Raw genomic sequence first — 24,639 nt, forward strand, 5'->3', positions numbered from 1 at the left:
GTTTCTGGTGCTGATACTGTGAAGTTGCTGAGGGTCAGCTGTGGGCCCACATTCAGTGGAAGCTGTAGAGAGCAGAGAAGCCAAGTGTAAAAGCCTGGGCAGCCAGATTGCTTGTGTTGAGATCCTAGTTTGGCTACTTGTTATCTGTGGGACTTTAGGTGAGTTATACTCTCTTTCCATGTCTCAGTTTCCCCATTTGTAAAATGGGAAAAATAGTAGTACCTATCCTATAATATTGTTGTGATGAAGACATGAGTTAGCATATATAAAGTTTTTATAATGGTGCCTGGCTTACAGTAAGTATGAAAATGTTTGCTATGTATTATCATATATCAAATATATGAATTCAATAAGCATAGAGAGAATCATATTATTAAGATGTAAAGGACAATTGTTTGATCAATTACAAGTCACTTTCTTTTCAGGACCCTTGAGATGGAACATTTTCCTCAGTGCACAGGCAAATTTTGTCCAGCATGTCTTTGATAGAGCCAGCCGTATTATAGCTGGGTAAATATTTCTATGAGTTGCAACAAATTTTAATAAAATTACTCAATTCCCCCTCAAGCAGTTTGCAATGATTTTATGCTGATGTATACTGATGGGCATTCACGCTTGCCTCCCACTGAGTTAAACGTAGTAGTCATTGAGTATACACTTCCAGCATTGAACTAATGAAAATTCTTGTTTAGGCTTGAACCTAATTGACTTACTTTTGTTACCTGTTTTGAAATCATCATTTCTTTGCTATGAGAGCCAGAAAAAAATGCATTGAATAGAAACCTATTTGGACATTTTAAAGTAAAATTCTTCTGCTTGAATTATCTTAAAGAAGTTAGGATGTGTCTCAATTTGCTAATGAATTGAGTCATCCTCTTTTTGTGTTCTTGGATCTGGGACTTTAACACTCTGCTGAGGCTGTTGATCTAATGTGGATATGTGAGTCACACATTGAATGATGTCCATATAGTTCTGATTGGCTTGAAGCTTATGCATAGTGGAGAGATGCTTTATCTCCTATATTCAAGCTGGGAGTAAAGTGAAAGAATTTGACTTCTGGTCAGTTCCTGGAATTCTTTCTACTTATCCATGCAGCAGGGAATTTTCTCATCCTAAGTTCTGGCTTAGTCTGCAATAGGAAATCAGTCACGTACAACACTATTTATGGTGCTCCTACACTGAACTTTCTGGGAAAAGCCAGGAGCTCAGAGTCTTAGGAAGACATTGGGATGGAGGCTTATTTCCAGCTCAACATGGTCCTCTGGCTATCTATGAGTCAATCCTTTTATTGGCCCTTGCAGGGTGACTTTGAAAGCAGGGTCCACTCAAAGTCCTGCCTCCCAAGTTATAGTGCCCCCCAATTCCGATCTTATCTTCCTGTTTGTTGTAGACCTTCTGTTGTAGATGCTTTCCTATGGTGCTTATCACAAAATTAGTTGTCCTTTGTGTTTCTTTTCCTGAACGTTTGCAGGAATGAGTCACATCTCTCTTGTAATATATGAGCAGCTTAGAGGAAAATGCTGTTATTTTAAGAGCTAGCCAGGAATTCCTTTTAGGGAGGAGACTGTCTACCACCTTAATGGAAGCATTTGGCTATGAAGATAAGGTCCCCAGGAGATAGTCTGGACAGTCTGGAGCTAGGCTAAGAGATAGCGAATTGCTCTGTGGAAGAAGTTTAGAGGAATTTTGGAATGGGAGAAAGCAGAGGAGTTAGAAGACAGGAGAGGGATGAAATAGGCAAAAAGCAAGATGGCAGCAAGTGACGGGACCTGATGAGAGACTTTTAAGGAAACAGAAAGTCTCTTCCACACAAATACTTTATTGGAGTGGTGTTTTGGCAGAAATCAAGTAAAAGGGTTTACCTTCAAAATCTGGGTTGGCATGGGCAGCTATAAAAGATGAGAGACAGTGAGATCAAGAATTCAACCCAAAGAAGTCACTGGGGAGAGAAAAGTGACTATGAGAACATAAACTCTCAGGAATTCTCAGAAATCTAGGGGAGAATATTGGACTTCCCACAGGATGAGGGTTGGAGACTTGAGCAAGTTTTTATTTCAATCTCAAAGGAGGGAGTGACCTCAGCTGACAGCCTTGTTACATCTGTCTGTACCAGGGACAAAAAGTGGCTTAGAGTTAAAGAATTTTTGGAATACTGCTATAGAGATGAATAAATCTTAAAGTAAATTATATGACTTATGTGTCTCATAAAAAGAAAAGCATATCAGTAGGATTTTTAAAAGTTATTTTAAGAGATTTCTTTATTCTAATGGGTAGAGAGTGTCTTTGGATAATATAAATATTCCAAAGATTTAATGAAGTTATCTGAAGCCATGTAGACATTAACTAGAGTTCTATAATTAGAATTATAGAAGCTTCCTACTGCAAAATAGAGGGCAATATATTAATATTTCAGGTTTACTGTGCTGTTAGAACATGGTACCTGATGCATTTTCATATACCATGGCTTTAATAATTCTTTCTAAATAACCATTATGATAGATATTTAATAGTTTTTTAATTAATGGTGGAGTAAAACACATTTATATGTGTGCTCATCCCAGTCCTCCTTCTCTCACAAGTGAACAGTCTGCTTCCTGTGCACAGAGCCACCCAAACCGGTGGTGGCACAGAATCCAATCAGAAAAGCAGCATAAAGATGAAAGGTCTTACCAATGAGAAGTGAACTTGCTAAAGTACACCTTTCAATGAGTTTGGACAAAACTGAAAAATGTTGTTGATATCAGATCCTTAGGCTGATTACTGAAGTGTTCGATTTTTCAGTATGTCAATTCATCACTGTCTACCTGGTTATATTTAACACTTTCTCCTGTTTCCAGCCTGTCTGCTGAGATAGGCAATCGCTGTCACATGATATCTGCCTCTCAGGAAGGTCAGTAGACCATTTGGGAGGCCGCGGTTTCTGTCCCCCAGCTGCCTCGGTTCTTTCTCAGTTAGCGCTGATAGCAGATGGAGCCTCACTGTCTTGCGGGATCTAAAATATTCATAAGATTAGGGCTTTTATCCTTCAAACAGTTGAGTCTTTCCATTTAGAGGCTCTGCAAAATGTCTAATCTGCTAATCGATAACACTGGCCCTCCAGGAAGTCCTGCTACCACTTACAGGTACCCAAACACCATTTTGTACTAGTGTCCTTCCTTTTTACTCGGTGGAAGTGCTGGTTCACATTTTAAATCACTCTCATCTTTCAGAGACGCTTGGATGAGTTTAATTCCATTTTGAGATTAGAGGTCTTGGGTGTGGTTTTTTTTTTTTTTTTAAGTATAGCACATTTATTTGTTTGTTTATTTATTTATTTATTTGATTTTGGCTGCATTGGGTCTTCACTGCTGAGCACGGGCTTTCTCTAGTTGCGGCGAGCGGGGGCTACTCTTCGTTGCGGTGCACGGGCTTCTCATTGTGGTAGCTTCTCCTGTTGCAGAGCACAGGCTCTGGGTGCAAGAGCTTCAGCAGTTGTGGCACGCGGGCTCAGTAGCTGTGGCTCGTGGGCTCTAAAGTGCAGGCTTAGTAGTTGTGGTGTACAGGCTTAGTTGCTCCTAGGCATGTGGGATCTTCCCAGACCAGGGCTCGAACCCATGTCCCCTGCATTGGCAGGTGGATCCTTAACCACTGCGCCACCAGGGAAGCCCCAGGTGTGTTTTAATAAATATTTGATGGAAATGCTAGCCATGGGGGTCGTGCTCATTTACAAAATTAGAGATGGCATCTCTGAGGCAAGCTTAACTTTGTGGAAGAAGCGATGTTTATAAATGCACACAGTGCTCTCATGCCTGGTGTTCCCTCTACTTTTCAGAACACAGTAGTTATCCACTGTTCCATTTTTAGAAGCAGTGATTAAATTGCAGACCATTGCTGTGTGATACCAATTAAACTACCTATTGTCTATTCAACAGACTTTTTTTTTTTTTTACGGAAAGTAAAATTTACTTTTCTGCATATATCCTACAAAAAATATACATATCATATGGTGTGCAATTTAGATCATTTTAAAGGACAGTAAAAACATTAGTTTAGATATCCCATCCCAGCTGGGCAATGAGCATCAGTTTTGGTAATTAAGAATCTCAGGCTCTGCAAATTTATAGTACAATTACAATTTACTTCATATGGAAGAGGGTCTTTACCCCACACCACCATTAGCAAAATGTCCACTTTTATTATTTGCTGAAATTTTCAAAAGCAGATGAATTTTAGAGGAAGAATTACCATTTCTTTTTTTTTTTTTTTTTTTTTTTTTTTGCGGTATGCGGGCCTCTCACTCTTGTGGCCTCTCCCCTTGCAGAGCACAGGCTCCGGATGCGCAGGCTCAGCAGCCATGGCTCACGGGCCTAGCCGCTCTGCGGCATGTGGGATCTTCCCAGACCGGGGCACGAACCCGTGTCCCCTGCATCGGCAGGCGGACTCTCAACCACTGCGCCACCAGGGAAGCCCCTACCGTTTCTTTTTTTGCATTGAAATTTCTCATTGAATGTCAGTAGTTTGTCAGCAGAATGCAACATGAACACTTTTGACTTAAATCTTTCTTTCTTTTTTCTTCTTCTTTTCTTCTTTCTTTCTTTTTTTTTCTTAAAGAAAAAGCCAATTCATCAGGTAGGAAAGGACTGCTTTTGCAGTCTCAGGTCCTGCCAGAGACAAATGACTGTAAAAATTTAAAATCAATCATTAACAGATTAGCTGTTGGTCCAAAGTAAATAGCAATCAGCTTATTAGGCATCAGGCAGAGTGAGATAAAGGGGAAGACTTATTGAAAATGAGGACGTTGTCTGGGGCTCTGCTGGTGGGGTAGCACTCGAGGAGCCGGTTTCTTTGTGACTCTAATTACAAATGGAAAACAAGGTAGCCGGCTGAATAAGTTGAGCCCCTGCTTGTGTTAAACAGAGTCCTGTGGTTTTCTGTTCTATGTCATGGCTTTATTCACCTTGATTAGCATGGGAGTTGGGTGTGCTCCGTGGTTGTTCTCTTTGCCTACTAAGCAAGATCTGTCAACTGCTGTTTAGTCGACTCTGCAAAGCAGCCCAGAAATTGTGCCGGAGATGCCTTCGTTTCAGGAACTGGACCTTTTTTATCCCTTTGCACACTTAGTTCAAATCTCATTATTGGTTAAGTCAAGGTTGGGAGGCAAAGGGACGGTTCATTAGCTGCTTCCCTCTAGTTTCAGGTGTGAGCTACCATTCGGCAAATGCCACAGCAATTGTTGCAAGCAAGATCCAGTGATGTATGCTAAAACCACCAGGTGAAGGTTGGAGGATAAACAGTTTATTTGTACAGCCTCCAAGTATCTTTCTCAAGATGTTTATTAATTACAAAGGAGAAACGGTAACTTTACAGTGGTGAAACCCAGCAGATACCCCTTAACCAAGTGATCAAGGTTAACATCACTAGCAATAAGACAGTTCCCCTCGACCCCTGTTATGCACTGAGAAGAACACAACATCATGGTATTCTTACTAAAAATGTGTAACCTCACTCCAATTATGAAAGACATCAGACAAACCTGTTCTGAAAAATAACTGACCAGTAATCTTCAGGAGTGTCAAAGACATGAATGCTAAGGAAGACTAAAGAACTGTCATGAATTTGACGGGACTAAGGAGACAAAACTTTGTGGCATTCTGCATTGGATCCTAGAATAGAAAAAGGACGTTGGGGGAAAAACTGGTGAAATCCAAATAAATGTTAGCATTAGGGAAAGCTGAGAGAAGGGAATATAGGAACTGTTTGTACTATTTTTGCAACGTTTCTGTAAGTCTAAAGTTATTCCAAAATAAAAAGTTATACAATATAAAAAAAGGAATGATGCACTGAAAGGAAAAAAAATTGTTTGAGTTCCAGAAACTTCCAGCGCAGAACCCAGCTTGAAGTCTGGGCCAGTTTTAGCTTTTGTTCATAGACGTGCTTTATTTTAGCCAGAGCTGGACTAAATCATTGCTTTCAATGAAAAATAAAATAAAACAACACTCCTTGTGTGGGGCCTTTATTTATAGTTTTTTTTGTGAATAACACAATAAGGTTATTGTGTGATCGGTAGGTACAGTCACCAAGGTAGGCAGGGACAATCCCCAGTGTGTGGAATGTTGGATCCTGCAATTTGTGTGACTTGGATTACCAGTTTGTATGAATTACATTATGTCGCTTATTCTCATGGATCTGCAGGCTGGCTAGGATTGGCTCTGCTTCATCCTGCAGGTCTGAGTCTGGACCAAGGGGCTCGCTGGGATAGAGTTTTCTCCAGATGATGGCAGAAGCACAAGAGGGCAAGCCCCACCACACAAGCACATTTTAAGCTTCAGCCTGTGTCCCCTTTTGGTCAAAGTAATTTACTTAGCCCTCCCAAAGTCAAGGGGTAGGGAAGCACACTCTTTGTATGGAGGTTGGGGGGATAAAGTACATATTTTTGACGATATATAGTCAATCATAATACTTCTGGCCTTTGCTGTCTCCACCATGTGGCTTCTTCTGGCCTGCTCTGTGGTGCCCTCTTCCCTTGCTTAAGTGCAGATACCGAAAGATTGGCCTGCCCCCGATGATATGATCAGTTTTCATGGGTGCTATGACTGCTTGGTGGTCTCCTTCCATTATGTTACAGTAAGAGTGGGGTCCCACCATATTGTTGCTTGAGCACGGTGGTGTTAAAGAAATGTATTGAGGCCCTCTCTCAGTTCCTACACAGGTAAATAGACACCATCAGGTTAGCTGGGTCAGGTGGCTCCAGGTACCAGGCACTACCAGTTACCCAGGATTGCTACCATATCTGGCTCTTGGGCCTTCTTTGCAGACTGGCTTGCCCTCCGAGACCCCATCCCATAGGGTGAGTTCTCTCCTGCAATATCTCCATCCTTCCCCACAACTTGGCTTCTGATGTCCTCTCCTCTCAAAACATGTACGAAATTGCCTGACCAACATTTATAAAAACACTTCAAGTTTGTTGACTTGTTTGTTTGGTTCCCCCTAGGAGGTTCCTTGGCTCCCCCAAATCAGTGGATGCAAATAGTTATTTACTAGGAGACTCAGTCCTCTGTCCCAGACTACCAGTGTCTTGAAGCAAAGAGGGTATCTTACTTATCTTCTACCCATTGCAGTGAGTTACACGTGACCCCAAGAAGTTTAAATGATCAAAAGTCATTTGTTCAAAGGAGCTAAGCTTCTGAATCTTTTGTAATCTGACCCAACCTTATGTCCTTTGATTTTCCAGCATTTTCTATCCACTTGATTTGTCCACTTTTCTCATTGGGTCACATCATGTACTGCTCGTAACCATTGCCTTGCCTTCTCAGTGCCCAGGATGCCCTCCCTCTCCTGTTGTCCATTCAAATCCTGCCTAACCTTCAGGGCTCCCCCAGAACCCACCTACTGCGTGAAACTTTCCCTGCTGCTTCTGTTTTAGGTGAGTTCTCCGTTTTCCTATGCTCTGAAGCACGTGTAGTCTCAACCATAATATGACCTTCAGTTATTCTTTTACTTTGTTTTTTTAACTGCATACATAATGTAACAACATAAATGATCTTAAGTAACTAGTTAGATTGTAATGTCTTTGTGGTCTGAGCTCATGCCCAATACAGCTTCTGTATCCTCCCCCGCCAGAAATATGAATTTAATAAGCACATAGTAGGAAATCAAAAAATTCATGATCAGTTTCAGAATTTGAATCACAACATAAATCCTTTGCTTTTTCCTAAATTAAATAACAAACAAAAGCTAAGAAAGAGAATAAAAAAAGAGCAGAAGAAATCATCTTAATGTGGGTATATTGAGTTGGCCAAAAAGTTCGTTGGGGTTTTCCGTAAGGTGTTATGGAAAAATCTGAATGAACTTTTTGGCCAACCCTATAAAATATTTCTGAAGAAAGAGTAGCTTTGAAATAGAAAGAAAATCAGTACTTTGGTGAGGAAGAGGACATTATTCACAAAGAAAAAGTTATTCCAGATTTACTTTTGGCAGATGATGAATCAACACTTAACTATTCCAAACTCTTATCTAAATGTAGTAATAGCTACTATTTTCCCAGTATTTTATAGCTGAGTGAAGGCATTTGTCTCCTTCCATTTTATAGGAAGATAAGAAATCGAGGGTCAGAGCATATATATGCTTTGCCCTTCATCACCAGTTACCAAATGACAGAGCCAGGCCTAAGTTGTCTTCTGGCTTCAAGTCCAGGGTTCTTCCCACCACCCACATTACAAATTTCTGCTCGTTGGGGATGAATTCTTTCCTTCACTTCCCTGGGGCTTTTGTAAACGATCTATCACTCTGAAGATGAATTGAACTATCAGGTATACATTTAAGGAAAGGAGAAGAACTAAGTTGGAATGTAAGTGGATTCTGGTGTTGGTGGCTGCCTGGCATTGTAACTGATGACATAATTATTTCGTGTCACGTGGAGCACCAATCACAGAATGGGTGTAATAGACAGAGGCTCTTAGGTGTTTACAAGTATGGATAAAGTAACCACCCTTTTTTAAGAAAGGCGGGTGCTGGAGTCTGCCTTCCACTGTTAACTGGGATGGTACTAGGGTAGTAAGTTTCTGGCCCAGTCAACATTTAGGTCCTTTGTTACTCCCGTGACCGTGACCTGCCTTTCTGGCCTTTCCCCCGCCTCCACTTCCCTTTACTCAGCTTATCATCCAGCTAAACTAGGGTACCCAGGGTTCCAGCTCTAAGATCCAGCTCAAAAGCCGCCTCTTTCAGGAAGTGGCCCTGCTGTCCAGGCAGGAAGTGGGCACCCCTGCTTCTAAACCCCCAAGCGCTTTCTTTCCCTGCACTTCCCTTCAGCGACCATCATGCAGTTGTGCACTGACATTATTAGACTAACTGCTTGTTTCTCTCTCCTTTATGACTGCAAAACCTTGAAAGAAGGTTTATCAGACGCTAGCACAGAGCCTGGCATATGGCAATTCTTCCTGTAAACGATGCTTGAAAAATGACCAAATGAACAAATGAACCAGTCTTTTCTAGCCTGCTAGTTGGGGAGGCTTTTGATGCATCTTTGAGTCCACCACAGCACTGTGCTCAGTAACTTACATATAGCTGATGCTCGGTGTGTTTTTGTTGAAAGGAAAAAAATTGTGTATATGAACAAGGGAACAAAGAATAGATGAATAAATAAATGATTGAATAAATATATCTGAGATACTGAGGTGGAAAATCAAGGTGATCAAGTCATGTCAGATATCAGAGTTCCATAAAAAAGATGAATAACATTTGAAATAAATGTGTAACATTCTATACATCAGAAGAAATCTCTCGAAATTTCTGCTCTTATTCAAAGTGTAAGAATAAGAAATGTGAATGCCTCTTTTCCCCCTAGTGATGGTAATACTAAGCGTAGTACACCAATATTCCATAGTCTGTGCTATTTTTAAAGTAAAACATACTGCTATTTTCTAGCATCCTAATATTTGCATTATTTAAATATGGCATTTAAAAATATGAAGTCAGAATCATTTATATCTTGAAACACATCCAGTGAGTTTACACGTGGCATTAAGATTTCATCCAGGCTCACACCCCTCCCCTGGTGGAAGCCCTTCCAGGGCATCCTGTTGTTGTACTTCTCATTTCCTGGGTTGATGCTGAGGTTGGCATCTTCTGTCTGGGTCATTTATACCCTTCAGAACCAGCCACAGTGCCTGGCTCCTGATAGAAGGTGGGAAATGGAACACCTGAGGGCTGACCATGGTCCTCTCTCAGGTGGGACAGAGGGTGATGGTAACCATATCTTAGCTTTTCATAAAATGCTGTTATCTTGGGATTTATTCCACATAATGTATTTTGTAATATTTTAATGCAAAAGTTCATATTATCATTGCAATCACTATTCTTTTCTTTTTAGAAATGGAAAATAATTTTGCCCAAAATATGCTTTTTCCTTTGTCCAGAAACTTCCCTATGTTAACAATTAAGAACATCCAATGGAAGAGGAAAGTTAGCCAAATTGAGGGATACATTTACTAAGTACTTGAAAATGTCCTGCCATTATATCTTAAGACTCATTAAGGTAGAAATAAGATTTTAAAAACACTGGGTGTTGCACTGTTTCCCATGGATACTTAACTTATTTCAACAGTTGCACCAAATGTGGAAGTGAGGTGACGTAGGAGATCCTGTTCCTTCCCTTTTGAAAGACTTCCCCCAGGTGATCAGCACACCTGCCTTTCTTCTGTCAGTGAGCTCACATTAGAGCAGCCTTGTCCAACAGAATTCTTTAAGATGATGGAAATGTTCTGTGTCTGCTCTGACCAGTATGGCAGCCACTAGCCACATGTGGCCACTGAACACTTGAAATGTGCCAGTGTGACTGAGGAAATGAATTTTAAATTTTATTAAAAATTAATTAGTTTTAGTGTGCCTAGCTACATGTGCCTAGTGCCTATAGTATTGGACAGGTCAGACTGAGAGCCTCTTGGCCTTTGTCACCCTTGGCCCTGAGAAAGCATCAGAGAGAAGGGATCAACTTCTACTCCCATTGTGTTGGGGCAGCCTGGGGAACCCGTGGCCTTCGAAGGCCACTTCCCTCCACTGCTCAAGGCCTTCCCCACCAGCTCCAAGGAGGGGATGAGAGCAAGAAGGAAGAGCCAGGGTTTGGTCTACTTGTTTATGAGTTGTCTCTTTTGTCCAGCTTTTTATTTAAAGGTCACATGCTGAGTATCAGTAGTAAGCTGGGATCATAACAGCACTGTCTATGCTGTTTTCAAAATTATTGTTTACAGCTTCTTTAATTCTCCATGAAGATAGAGAGTCTACAGACCATCTTCTTTTAAGAGAACTATTATCAAGTAGAGATTTCCCTGTAAATGATTGGTATCTAAAGGAGATTCCTTCCACCACACAGCCCTTACCCCCTACTGCTCGCACACACAGTTTGTTGGGAGGCCCCTTCCCTCCCTTTTTGGTGAGTTGCCACCACTTCATTCTATGGGGTTGAAAACATTCATCCTCATATTGTAACTGGTGCCATTACTGCCTGAACTTTATTGATGTTCTGTCGCAAAACAACCGCTTACTCCTCTCTTAAAGGTTCTTGTTAATAAGGTCCACACAGGTGGCAAGGTGTTTGCATGAAGAAATAAGCCCACAAAATAAAAATTCTATGAAGAGGTAAAGCTGGGAGAAAAGGCATACTTTTTCTTGATGGGGGGGGGTGCCTTGGAGCCTCTCATAGAAGCTTTATTCTCATGCATAAAAATGGAAATTAGAATGAAGAAGACAATTTGGTTTAAAGCAGCTGGTTTAAATTTGTGCTGCTTCCAGGCGCCTTAGCAGAACGTCAGCCGTTTCCACAGAAGCACAGCAGCGTCATTTCATTGTCCTTGTGCTCAGGAAGAACAACCAACAGCCCTCCTGCCTTCACCTTCAGATGCCACATGCATCCCAGCTTTAACTTGCCACCAGTCTGGGCGCTGTTAATGGCCGTTGCAACAGCCAGGAGGACAGCATTGCAGTAATCACTCATTTGTGGGGAGGAGGAGTGCTAATTACAAGCACATGATTATTTTATTTTATCTGAATTATTTACAATGGAAGGCAGCAGTTGAGGAGGGAACGTTAGGGAGAGTGTTCAACCCCACTTGCATTGATTCCACCCAGAGCAAGAAGAGCAAACCTATTAAGAAGAAAAACTGCTTCCTTTCCTTCCTCTCCCATTCCCAAGTCTTAGAAACAAATACATGATGCAAAGAGGAGCCGTGGGTGGCTGCAGGGAGGGGCCCACGGTGAGAGTCCATGGCTTTTGCCCATGACTTGTGCCATTATTGCAGGTGCGCACTGTTTCAGCTTCCAGCGGTTCCTTCCTCTCTCCCCAGCTCTTAGCTTGCATGCGGTGCATGATGAACACCACGTATGGACTTAAATCCCATTTAGAGGTTGTTCAATTACAGAACCTGTAATCAGGAGAGTTGGGTTTTAATCCCAGAGGTGCCATTCCCTCATTGTTTTCTAAATTTAATATTTACAGCTCTCCGACCTCCAAAAGAACTTGCAGATGGTTTATTCAGGCAAATGTAATGCGTGAGGCACCTTTGGGGATAAACAGAGCAGAAGCCGTCTGAAGGAAGCAGAGCGACTGTAAGAGTTGGGCAGTAGGATTGTGGTTGTTTTGTGCCTCCATTTCTTCTTTGCCAAACGGGGAAAGCAAACCCACCTCCTGCCTGTGAGGCGATAGACAGAGTGATGTTTGTGAGATGAGGTGTCCATATCATTTTGGCATAATATTGCATTCTTCTATTAAGAAAATAAACAAAAATGTCAATAGAGGCAGAGTTCCTTCCGGATCAGACCCTAATGCACATCCCTAAAGAGAAATATCTGCAGAAGAGTGCCCTGGTGTACTGAAGAGGAGAAACTGGAGCTGGTTTAAATTTGTGCTGCCACAAGTGTATGTGGGAGCCCCACATGAGAGAAACAGGGTGGGACTCCAGCAAGGTGGTGGTTTTATTTTTTCTTCATTGAAGAGGTTTGGAATAAAATGTTAAAATACTTACAAATTTCATAATATATGTGAGCTACAAAACTTTGCAGTAAAATGAATGTCCACATACCTCCCACCCAAATTTAAAAATACATTATTATTACTACCATGGAGACTGCAAGAACACCCCTCTTACTCCCAGAGGTAACCACTGTCATGATTTTGTGCATATCATTCTCCTGCTTTTTAAAGACAAGTTTTCCAGTGTTTGAACCCTATGTAAATGTAATCTTCTATGACTTGCATTTTTCACTCAATATTATATCTGTGAGATTTGTCCAAGTTGATACATGTAACATACTTTATTCATACTCAAGAACTGTTTGTTACTCTGTTGTATGAATGCTCCATGGCTTATTTATCCATCCTCTTGTTGATGACCATCTGAATGTCTCTCCTTTTTGTTATTACAAACCATGTTGCCATGAATATTCTAATCCAATCTAGTCTCCTGGTGCACAGGTCTAAGAATTTCCCCATTGTATATGCCTGAGAATAGCTTCGCTAGGTCGTAGGGAATGAGCATCTTCAACTGTATTAGATCATATCAAGATCTTAGTGGTTGTCCAAGCTATACTCCCAACAGCAAGGTTTAAGAAGGAACTCAAGAATTCAGATCAACTATGGGGTGATTTAGCTGCTCTCAAATATCTGAGTTAAGAGGGAAGAGAGACTGCATGGCTAAGAGGAATCCACAGATGATGATGGTGATGATGATGATGACTTGACGAGGACAACAAACCCTAATATAGTGCTTACTATGTGCCAGGCACTGTTCTGAACACTTCAAACATATGGACTCGTTCCATCTTTACAATTACTCTGAGCGGTATATACAGTTATCCTCCCTACAGGTAAAGAAACTGAGGCAGAGAGGTTAAGTAACTTGCCCGCATTATGGTTGGTAAATGTGGGATCTGGAATTTGAAATGTTGCTCTGAACCGTATGTCTCGTTTTAGCTGTTAACCTGTAGTTCAATCTAAATGAGCCAGGAATAAGGGCAACCTCATGATTGACAAGTGGTTGGCTACCCTGCCATTGGTGAAGGGTTGGACTTACCTTTCCAATCATACTTCTTATTACACACCCCCCTTCACAGTTCTCCTCAGTGCGAGTTGTGGCTGTATTTAGACTTCATCAGAGTTTAATTGTTAAGAAGCAAGAGAAAAGCATTTTTTCCCTTGGATAGCATGGAATTTGGATGACGTCTGGCTAATGTAAGAAAAAATGTGAGAAGGAGCTCTTAAACCAAAACACCCCAAATCTTGACCTAATGTAGCCTCCTTGAAGTTGATGCTATGGTTATTGGCATTTGACTAGACAAGAAGAGAAATAATTGTCTCTACTGGCCCATCCTCAGGGAGCTTGATGCTTGGTACCACAGTTTGTGTGGCAAAGTGATGGGGGAGGATATTGACTATTTCAAAGGCTGCTCAAAATGGCTAAAGTATGACATAATATAATACTGTCATAAGGCACATAGGCATTGCTAATTTTTGTCATGAAAACATCAGCAGAAATGAACCATACATAAATTCATACTTCAGGATCAATAAAGCTCTATTTTTTTTGGTCCAAATTATTCAGGTTAGTCTTTTATGTGATATCTTCAATCCTTAACTTTCCACTGCTCTTTGTCTATACACAGACATTTGTACAGGGTAGAAAAGTGGTGTTACTAAAATGTAATACATGGAATCTTTCTTTATGATGTCTTTAATAGTAAACACATTTTCAAAGATGATAAATTGCAGTGTTCTCAAGATAGTAATTTCTTTTTTTGTTATTTGTTTAAAATAGGGATGTTCACATGAAAACTCAATGCAAGGGCCAAATCATTAAGCTCTTCCTAAGTCAAAGTAGGCATATTTCATGTTGAAATATGTTATTTTAATGCTGAAAGAAAAATTTGAAATATGTCATTTTAATGTTGAAAGAAAAAAGCAAAGAATGCCTTTAAAGATTTGGCCTATAGAGTAGATTTTAAAATGAGAAACAACTCTAGTCCTGTAATGAGATGTAAATCATAACACTGACATTTATCTTCTCTTGGTGAGTTCAATTCCCTGTAGCAACATAGAGAGGAAAAGAAAATATTGGAACTGAGAGTAATAAAATGAATGCAGCAGACTCCACGTGTATGAATGACACTTTCTTCACACAATGAGAGTAACTGGCAGGCCTCTCTAGGACACATTCCCCTTCTCTGAAAATATTCCAGACTTTTTTACTTTTACCAATTCACTATCTGGAATCTTACCAGTGGGAGGATCACTGGGCTATGGGACAAGCCCCTTAAAAAGGCAGATGTCTTGGGGAGTGTGAAGAAGCAGTGGGGCATTCATATGTAAGTGTGAATTGAATCAATCAGATGGTCTTCCTTTTGGCAGTCAGCTGAGAGCTTCTACATGGAGGTGTTCTGAGTTCTGAATTTGGGGGCCAACATAATTGGAGGAGGGAAATGAGGGACGAGTGAGGCACAGTGGTGTGGGGTTTAGGGCAGCCATGAAGATGCAGAGCATGTAGGGAGAGATGTGAACATTGTTGAGAAGTGGTTGAAGAAACTGAGCTGGGAAGACAAACTTGACTTCCTTAAAAAGTGTGCCTGCATTATGTAACTACCTGATTCTAGCTACTGTTGGTATTCTTCTTGGCATTAAATCAGTTTTGGTGAGCTAATATGAGAAACTACAATTAAAATTTTGTTTTTATGGAAAAATGCATTCAGAATGTAGTAGATTGAATGACTGGCTCCAGTGCTTCACCCCCTTGCTTTAGCCTCATGTAGGCAGACTGCATTTTCCTGCTCCTTGACTTTAGGTTCGTCCATAAAACTTGTTTTGGCCAACCATGTGGGCAAAAGTGTGCCAGTTCTAATCCTAGGACTTAAGAGGCTTTGTCTTCTTCTGCTTGCCCTCTTGTGCCTTTTTTGCATTTCTGGTCTCTTTGTGAGTTAAGCTTTCTGTGGGTAGCTGCAACCCCTTTAGCTGACCTGCAACTTGAAGCAGAGCCAGCATAAATTAGCTGACCTCCAGCTGAGCTGTAGATATGTGAGAATAAATGATAGTTGTTTTAGGTCAATGAGCTCTGAGATGGTTTGTTACACAGCACCTTTGTGGCAGTAGCTAACTGATACACAGAGTTTTTTTTTAATACATCTTTATTGGAGTATAATTGCTTCACAATGCTGTTAGTTCCTGTTGTACAACAAAGTGAGTCAACCATATGCATACATATAGCCCCATATCCCGTCCCTCTTGAGCATCCCTCCCACCCTCTCTATCCCACCCCTCTAGGTCGTCGCAAAGCACTGAGTCGATCTCCCTGTGCTATGCTGATGCTTCTCACTAGCTATCTATTTTACATTTGGTAGTGTATATATGTCGATGCTTCTCTTACTTTGCCCCAGCTTCCCCCTCCTCACCCCCCCATGTCCTCAATTCCATTCTCTATGTCTGTGTCTTTATTCCTGCCCTTCCACTAGGTTGATGAGTACCATATATTTTTTTAATTCCATATATATGCCTTAGCATACGGTATTTGTTTTTCTCTTTCTGACTTACTTCACTCTGTATGACAGACTCTAGGTCCATCCACCTCACTACAAATAACTCAATATCGTTTCTTTTTATGGCTGAGTAATATTCCATTGTATATATGTGCCACATCTTCTTTATCCATTCATCTGTTGATGGACATTTAATACACAGAGTTTTAAAGAACCATCTTACAAGTGAACTCTTGGAATATAACCCATTAGGGAACTGGGTTTGCAATAAGATCACTATTCTCTCTTTTTTTTTTATGAGTAGCATAATATAACATGTTTAATGATGCTATATAGGCATTTTTCTTACACAGCTTCTATCAACAACTCTTTTTTTGGCTTTATTTATTTATTTACATCTTTTTTTTAAATTAATTTTTATTGGAGTATGGTTGCTTTACGATGTTGTGTTAGCCTCCACTGCACGACAAAATGAATCAGCCATACACATACAGATATCCCCTCCCTTTTGGACTTCCCTCCCATTTAGATTACCACAGTGCACTAGGTGAGTTCCCTGTGCTATACAGCATGTTCTTATCAGTTTTGCATTTTATACATAGTATCAATAATGTATATTTGTCAATCCCAGTCTCAGAATTCCTCCTACCCCACCCCTTTCCCCCTTCATTGCTCTTTTTTTTTTTTTTTTTTTTTTTTTGCGGTACGCGGGCCTCTCACTGTTGTGGCCTCTCCCGTTGCGGAGCACAGGCTCCGGATGCGCAGGCTCAGCAGCCATGGCTCATGGGCCTAGCCGCTCCGCGGCATGTGGGATCTTCCCAGACTGGGGCACGAACCCGTGTGCCCTGCATCGGCAGGCGGATTCTCAACCACTGCGCCACCAGGGAAGCCCCATTGTTCTTTTTTTTTTTTTTTTTTTTTTTTTTTTTTTTGCTGTACGCGGGCCTCTCACTGCTGTGGCCTCTCCCGTCGCGGAGCACAGGCTCCGGACACACAGGCTCCGCGGCCATGGCTCGCGGGCCCAGCCGCTACGCGGCATGTGGGATCTTCCGGGATAGGGGCACGAACCCGTGTCCCCTGCATCGGCAGGCGGACTCTCAACCACTGCGCCACCAGGGAAGCCCCCCCATTGTTCTTTTTAATGAGAATTTTACTTTAAATTTTTTAAAAAATATTTATTTATTTATTTACTTGGCTGTGCTGGGTCTTAGTTGCAGCACATGGAATCTTCGCTGCTGCATCCGAGATCTTCGTTGTGACAGACGGGATCTTTGGTTGTGGCATACGGGATCTAGTTCCTTGGCCAGGGATCGAACCTGGGCCCCCTGCCTTGGGAGCACAGAGTTTTAACCACTGGACCACCAGGGAAGTCGCTCTTTTTAATGAGAAGTTTATCTATTTTTAAATTTTGTTACAGCCCAGTGACAGAACAAGAGCACAATTTGTTACCTGATGAGACAAAGATTAACCGAGAGTATGCCTTGCATCTATAGGTAACCACTAACAGCTACTGGCTATAGCAGTGACTTTCAAACAACTCTGTGATATTCTGGGGCCTCCGGGAGTTTTCATAAAGGCTGCCTTGGCATGGGAGTTCCCTCTCTCCCTCCTTCACCTAGCTTCAACTGTGGTAGAGCTCATTTTATTTGTTTTGCATACTGGGCTTCTTTGTAACATTTTATCTAATTAAAAGGCTAAGATAAGTTTGAACACCTCCAGTGGACTCCTTACTTTTCTGGGAACTCATGGTATTTCACACCTGTCCATGCTGTTCCTTCTGCTTAGACTGCTCTAGGTGCTTTCTCTCTCTCTCTCTCTCTCTCTCTCTCTCTCTTAGCTTCTCTGTAGAGAGCTCCTGTTCATTCCTCAATACTCATGGTGATTTAAAAATATACCCATGAGTTCTCTGATAGTTTTTCCATCAAAGGATGGGACCTAATTATCATCCCCTTAAGTGTGAACTGTACTTAGTAATTTTTAAGGAATAGAATATGTAGAAAGTGATGGTGCATGATGTTCAAGGTTAGGACCTCTCTGTCTCTGTCTCTCAGTTCACTCATTCTTGGGAACTTCACCTGATATTTCATGAGCACACACAAGCAGCCCCATGGAGAAGCCTAAGGAGAGGGAATAAGTGAGGCCTCCTCCCAACAGCCATGTGACTGATCCTGATTGCAACCTCATGAGAAAACTTGAGCTAGCTCTCAAATTCTTGATGCACAGAAACAGCAAGAAGAAATTTGTTTTAAGCTGCTATGTTTTGGGGTCATTTGTTATGCAGCAATCTATAACTAATACAATACCCAACTAAAAAGATTCTTTTCTGTGATACTCTCCTGAAATGCCTGAGTGAGTGTTAATGATTTTCTTCTTTCTCATAGCCTTTAATATATACCTCGTTTGCAGAATTTATTCCACTGCATTGTCTATTTACATATCTGTCTCCTGCATTAGGCTATGAGATATTTGTATTCTCAGATGCCTGGCACAGTTCTTGGCATCTTATATATTGAATAAGGAATTAAAAAAATAGCCATAGCCCAAATCTGAAAAAAACACTGAGAATAAGACAAAGGATAAAAAAAGTCATCTCTATCTCTGCTACAGAGATACAAATTACAAATTCTCAGTTTTGACCAGAGATGATAAATAAGCAGAAAAATCCTTAAATGGAATCAATACTGTATTTTCACAACTTGTGAGCATATAAAGCAGTTCTCTGTGCTCTTGTTTTAGCAAATGATAGACATTGCTGCTCAGATGATGTGTCTAGAATCATGGGGTCTGTAAAAGACCAGGATCAGTGTTTTGACTAGGTTTACAGGTGAACAAGTTAGAAATCTATCACCATCCAAACAAGCCCTGGATTTATGGCTTTGACCAAGTGTAACTTGAAGATATATAATTTACCAAACTACAGAGGGTGTTTGCTTTTTTTTCAGAAGCTGGAGCTATATAGTCACATTGAAATGGTGGAGGTGGTATCTGGTTAATTCCATATGGGACCGGTGATTTGGAATGGGAGTCTTCTGGGTACGTTAGACTACACAGGTCCTGAACAATTAGGTATTTAAAATTGAAATTTAATGATGATGATGATTTGTGTTTTATTTTAGTAAGTATCTAAACATTAGTAGAATAATATTCTGGATCATCTGGGGGTCAATCTAATAACTTAGAAATGCCATATAATTTCAGGTCCTGCATTTATGACTCAACATGGCTCAGGTGACCCATCAGGTGACAGGGTTTTAACTTCTAATGGACTGTTTCTCAGAGGTCTGTGGGCTTGTACTTTCAAGGATCCACAAGTTCTTATATTTGGAAAACAGTGATGGAGACAATAAATGCTGCCTCTGAGGTAGGATTATTGATTTTTCATCTGTGTAGTCTAGGGAAGGTTTTATGAGGTGCTGGCATCTGAGCTGGCCCTCAAGGACAGGCTTCATATGCTTTCTCTTAACAAATGACATCAAGTGTCCATTTAAACTATCTGCTTGAGAAAATACCCTGCTTCCAGGGGCCATTCATTACTTCCTGGTTATTCTTTGAGAGGCACTGTGTATTAGTTATAGTTAATTATAGTGTGGTCCAGAGAGAAGATAGACTGGAAACACTGTGTGGAAGGAGTTACAGAGGAAAGGAAAGGGTGGGGCTTGAAATGGGGACAGGACAGTTCAGGTTAGCTGAAGTGCAGGGCAAATGCAGGCTACAGACTAGGGTGCAGTGCTGGCAAAAGCCTGTTGTGAAGGCCAAGGCTCAAGAGTGTGACTTTTTCTGTAATTAGGCAAGGAAGGAGGAGTTATACATTTTTTTTTTGCAGGGGTTGTTATTATATATTGATGGGGATGACTCTGACAATATTGCAACTAACACAAATTCATGGTTATATTGTTCAATAACCATCTCAGCATCTTTTAAAACATTTTCTTTTATTATTTTCTTTTAGAACTCTTGCTCATTAGTGAAGCTTTTGGGCATGTGGAAGATTTTCAATTCATGTGTCATCTTTGATCCAGGGCAGTCATGTTTAAATTGCATAACCCTGCCCACTCTTACCCCCTAGTTAAATCCAGCTGGGCACCTGACTGTGAGAGAACCAGTCCATTGCCTGGGGTGAGCTAATCAGACCCTGTCTTACGGGGATTTGAAATGTGGACATTGAGAAACTGAGTTAGTAAGATGAGGATGGTGCGAGAACTGAAAGGTTGTGCCAGGTTAAGCCACGTTGAAAGCAAGGGAAGCTTGCTGAAAGAGAGGTAAAGAAAGAAGAAGAAAAGTGTGGCAGATATGAAATACATGTAGAGAGCATAACCCTGGTTTTTGGTTTTCCAATTCCAGTTCTTATTCTGTTTGGCTTGCATGTAGTGTGTTTCCTGTCTATGTTTCCAATCCTTTTCAGGATTGCCTGTTGTATCTTTACAATAAAATCCTCTACATTTAAGCTAATTGGAGTGGGTTACTCTTTCATCCACATAGAACCTTTCTAAAATAATGCTGAATTTTCAAGTGAAGGCTTTGGTTCTCAAGAGGCTGACGAGAATATTGTCAGCTCACCAATTTAGCTGCTAAACCAGCTTCCACCCATGAAGGAGGAGGAAGACATGCATGGCTTCAGTTCATTAGTGAAAACTCTGGGAAACAAGTTGAAAAGTGCAACCTGACCACTGCTTGGTGAGATTCTACCTCTTGATGTGGCCAAGGATGGACCAAAGACCTCAGCAGTCATTATGGTCTACACTGACCAGAGCTGAGAATATTTCGACAAAAATCTGAGACAACTAACCACAGTGACACACACACACACACATCATTTTTGCCCTCAATTTGCTTTCTCTCTCTCTCTCTCTCTCTCTCTCTCTCTTTTTGGAGTAGTACAGAAGAGGCTTTTCATGAACATTTACAGCTAGATCATCTGAATACCTCTTTTAAGTGCAGCCCCTTAATTTTCCATTCTTCTTTGTGAGTAACAAAATCTCACAGGTGAGGGAAAGTCATTGCCATTTGTTCAAGTGTCTGATGAAATCTAAAGATCTCTTTATACTAACTACAGAATTTAATCAGGAGTGGGTAATATGACTGTATGTACTGTAATGAATTTCAAGTATTGCAACCTGCAGAGGTTGTCAGTAACTGACTTCCTGGGGTATGCAACTTGTAATTGAAAATCTTTACGTTTTAGTTCCACCTGTCCTTTCTCTAATTCTATTCAAAGAATGTCTATCAAAAGTTATGCTTTAGTAGAAAAGTATATCATCAGAAATTATTAATTCCAACATTTGGTGATTTGGAAAGGTTGATATTTTTCAGGGTTTTGAAACTGTAGGAAAGATTTTCATCACGATAAGCAATAAATTTAGTAAACATGAGATAGCAATGAGAAGTATTATTTTAGGCAATTTCCTTTAAGATGCTGAGAATCTTTTCTCAGGCATGCACCCAGCTGGAAATATTGGGGGCTAAACTAACAGGGGATGGAGACACGGGGAATCTTCTTTACACTTTTTCCTTGAAGAACCTTTACTCTTCTGCTCTTCATCTCTCCATTTGGGGGAATTCTCTTCCTCAAGTCCAGAGCTAATGGAAGCATAATGAAGTTTTCCTTATCCTTTCTCATGCTAGATTTCTTTGAGCTTGGAAATTTTACAAGAAACAACCAAACTGCACCACAAAATGGTATTGATATTATGGGATTGCATCAATAGCATTGGCTGTTTCATTTCCATTCACTTATCAGCCATATTTACTTCTCAGATATTTCCTTAACCGGAATTGACTGTACTATAATTGCCTATTTCTTTGGTCCATTGGCTGTTAACCTTGAAGTGACTGGGGTAGAGCTGGCGAGGCCTTCCCTGTCAGGCCTGACCTCTCACTATGCTGGAGAGAGCGCTGCCATGACAACGGCGACAGATGTCAGCTAAGCAATGTGCACCCTAGAAAGACTCCTGTATTGAGAAAATCGATCTTATAATGGTGCCACGGAGCACATTCGCTGAACTGCCAAGTGTTCTAGGCTTAATCATTTATTTCATCTAGCAGAGAGAAGAAAACATAAAAGAAATGAAATGAATTTGACCTCTGTCTTTTCAGTGACTTTAGTGCTACACTGAATTCCAGCAAGTGCCTCTTATGAATTTTAAAAAAATTACATTAGGAATAACATTTTGAAGTGAAATGAGTCTTGTAATGCCAACCCTCCAGAAACATGTTATTTCAAATGTCAGATACATAATAGTCATTTGCTATTTTCTGTGTATGTCCGGGGGTTAGCTCCGTCTTGGCTATGTTTCAGGCAAATTATTATAAAGGAACCAGGAATGAAGCAAACCAGAGCATGCTGCTTTGGCTTTCTCCATTTTTCTTAGCATAAGGTGACTTCCTTTGTGCTGATTATCACAGAGTTTAGTGAGTAGCATAAGCAGAGTCTCATATTGACAGCTTCGGCCCTTCTCAGTTTTAGAGTCTTCCAATAGCATGTTCCTGTCTCAGTCTCCAGAGTGGAGTTTGTCTCCCTGACAGTTAATCCTGGGACGGCCTTCCATTTTCTTGATAGGCTTGTCATTCATGCCTTGACACCTCTCATTCATCTGAGTTTGGCCTGCTGGATATGCAAATGATGGGAGGACTGAAAACCATAGTCCCTCAGCCATGATGGCCAGTATGTCACTGTCACTGTTCTTGGAACAAGCATTCTGTTAGTAGTCAGGGAGTGGTGCAGGACTAAGCCAGGAGACGTGGAATGCACTTAACGACCTTTTTTTTGGCTCAGGTCTGAAGTAGATTTTTAAAAAGCCACCATCCAAACCAAGACAAACTCTCCAAAGCCTGAAGATTGTAGACAAATCTCTCTGATAACCTTGCCCATATAAATAAATATCATTGAAAGTGATTATCCTGAAAAGGATCTCTTAAGATTTTCAATATGATATGTCTGTCTCTTGTGCTGTGGGATATTTTATTGCATTTTTGCCCTCAAGTGGAGTTGATGGGAGCCAAGCTTGTAATTTAAATCAATAAGAACCCTTTACCATGGCCATAAAATACTTGGCTAAACCTTTGAAGTGGCCACAGTTGAATGCACAGTGAACACAGTATAAATGTTCCTTAAGATGTATTGTATGAGACCACTACTAAAACAGCATTCAAAGGAACCAGCCTTAAGCATCTTCTGTGACTGATGGGAAAGGGTCCCGACTGCTTTTGATCATTTACATGCACTGTTCGCATTGCTGCGCCGAGTCACTCCAAACAAGTCCTCTTAATTGGCACATCACCCCAGACACAGCCTCCTGCTTTCTCTGCAGACATCTGCACTGTCTTATTGCGGGGGGTGGTTCTGGGATCTGGGTCCCCTTCTAAACCAATAATCCACCTCTGATATGCTGTTGTGCTGATTGCTCCTGTTCCTTTCCACGGTAGCTGGGAAAATAGAACAAAGGCTGGTTGGTCATACTCATCCAGGGAGCGCCGCACGGGTGGTTCAACAAAGCTGGCTGAGCTGTGTGCTTTGTGGAAAACTGAAGGCCGAGGGTGCAGCTTACCTGTTAGTTTCTTTTGGAGTGGATTGGTTTTGGAGTGTTCTTCAGAAAACTGTTGGACTTGAAAAGATGGTGTTTGCCTCTACTCTGTGCCTGCCTTCTCTGCCTCACACCTGCTCTTGGCCTGGCCCTTTCTCTGGCTCCTTCTTGCTGCCTTTGCCTCACCTTTGTGTGGGTGGCTGGCTGGCTGGATGGATAGATGCTTCCTCACTCTTGTCCTCTTCTGTGTCTCCGTCTGTGTTTGTCCCTTACTCTTTGTCTCTCTCTCTCTGTCTCAGATTCTAAAATCCTCTCTGATTCTGCAATAACAGTGAGCATAATCATGAGTTTGGAACTTGGTCTTGAGACCTTTGAGTCATACTCGCTCACCCGGTTGGTTGGTTGAGTTGCGGTTATGCCAAAGGCACAGGCTCAAACCCAGGGGGCAGTCGTTCCCTTCCAGAATCATCGACTGAATATCTTTGGGGGCCACTGCCTCACAGAAGCCACTTATTCTTGGTCAGAAGCCAAAGATAGGAACCAGAGTCAGGGGCCACCTTCCACTTTATCTGATAGAATACAACCTTCTGCATAGTCCCCGAGTCTCAGGACGGGACCGTGTGTCCCAGTGTTTAAGGGACAGACACACTGTGTGTGGGCTCTCTTCTTCCAGTAGACACTTCCTAGGTCTCTGGCTCTGACACCCCTCACAGGCCATGTGTCATGTGTGTTTGCTGCAAGCAGCCTGGCCAGGCATTTTTCTGTGTAACCTCGGCAAACCCAACATGGTTAGGTAGCTCTCGACATTTCAGCTGATGTTTATAAGATTTCTTTTGCCCTTATGTGAGAGCAGAGTAGGCAGGACTTCTAAAACGCATTACTTTATAAAGTTGATGTGAATAAGTGGCATTTAAAAATGTGTGTGAGGGTAAACAATCATAGCTGAAATCAGATTTTAAAGACATAACAGTGAGATTCAGTGTTTAGAACTTGTTTGGGTCCCAATTTGAACAAACTAAATGTAAAAAGATATCTATTTTTTGAGGCGGTCAGGATGGGTTATTAGATCATTTAAAAAATACTACAGGGAAAGATATATACGGAGTAGAGAAAATCTCACTGACAAATG

Source organism: Mesoplodon bidens (assembly GCF_964165515.1).
Source record: "Mesoplodon bidens genome assembly, chromosome: 9".
In the NCBI taxonomy this organism is placed as follows: domain Eukaryota; kingdom Metazoa; phylum Chordata; class Mammalia; order Artiodactyla; family Ziphiidae; genus Mesoplodon; species Mesoplodon bidens.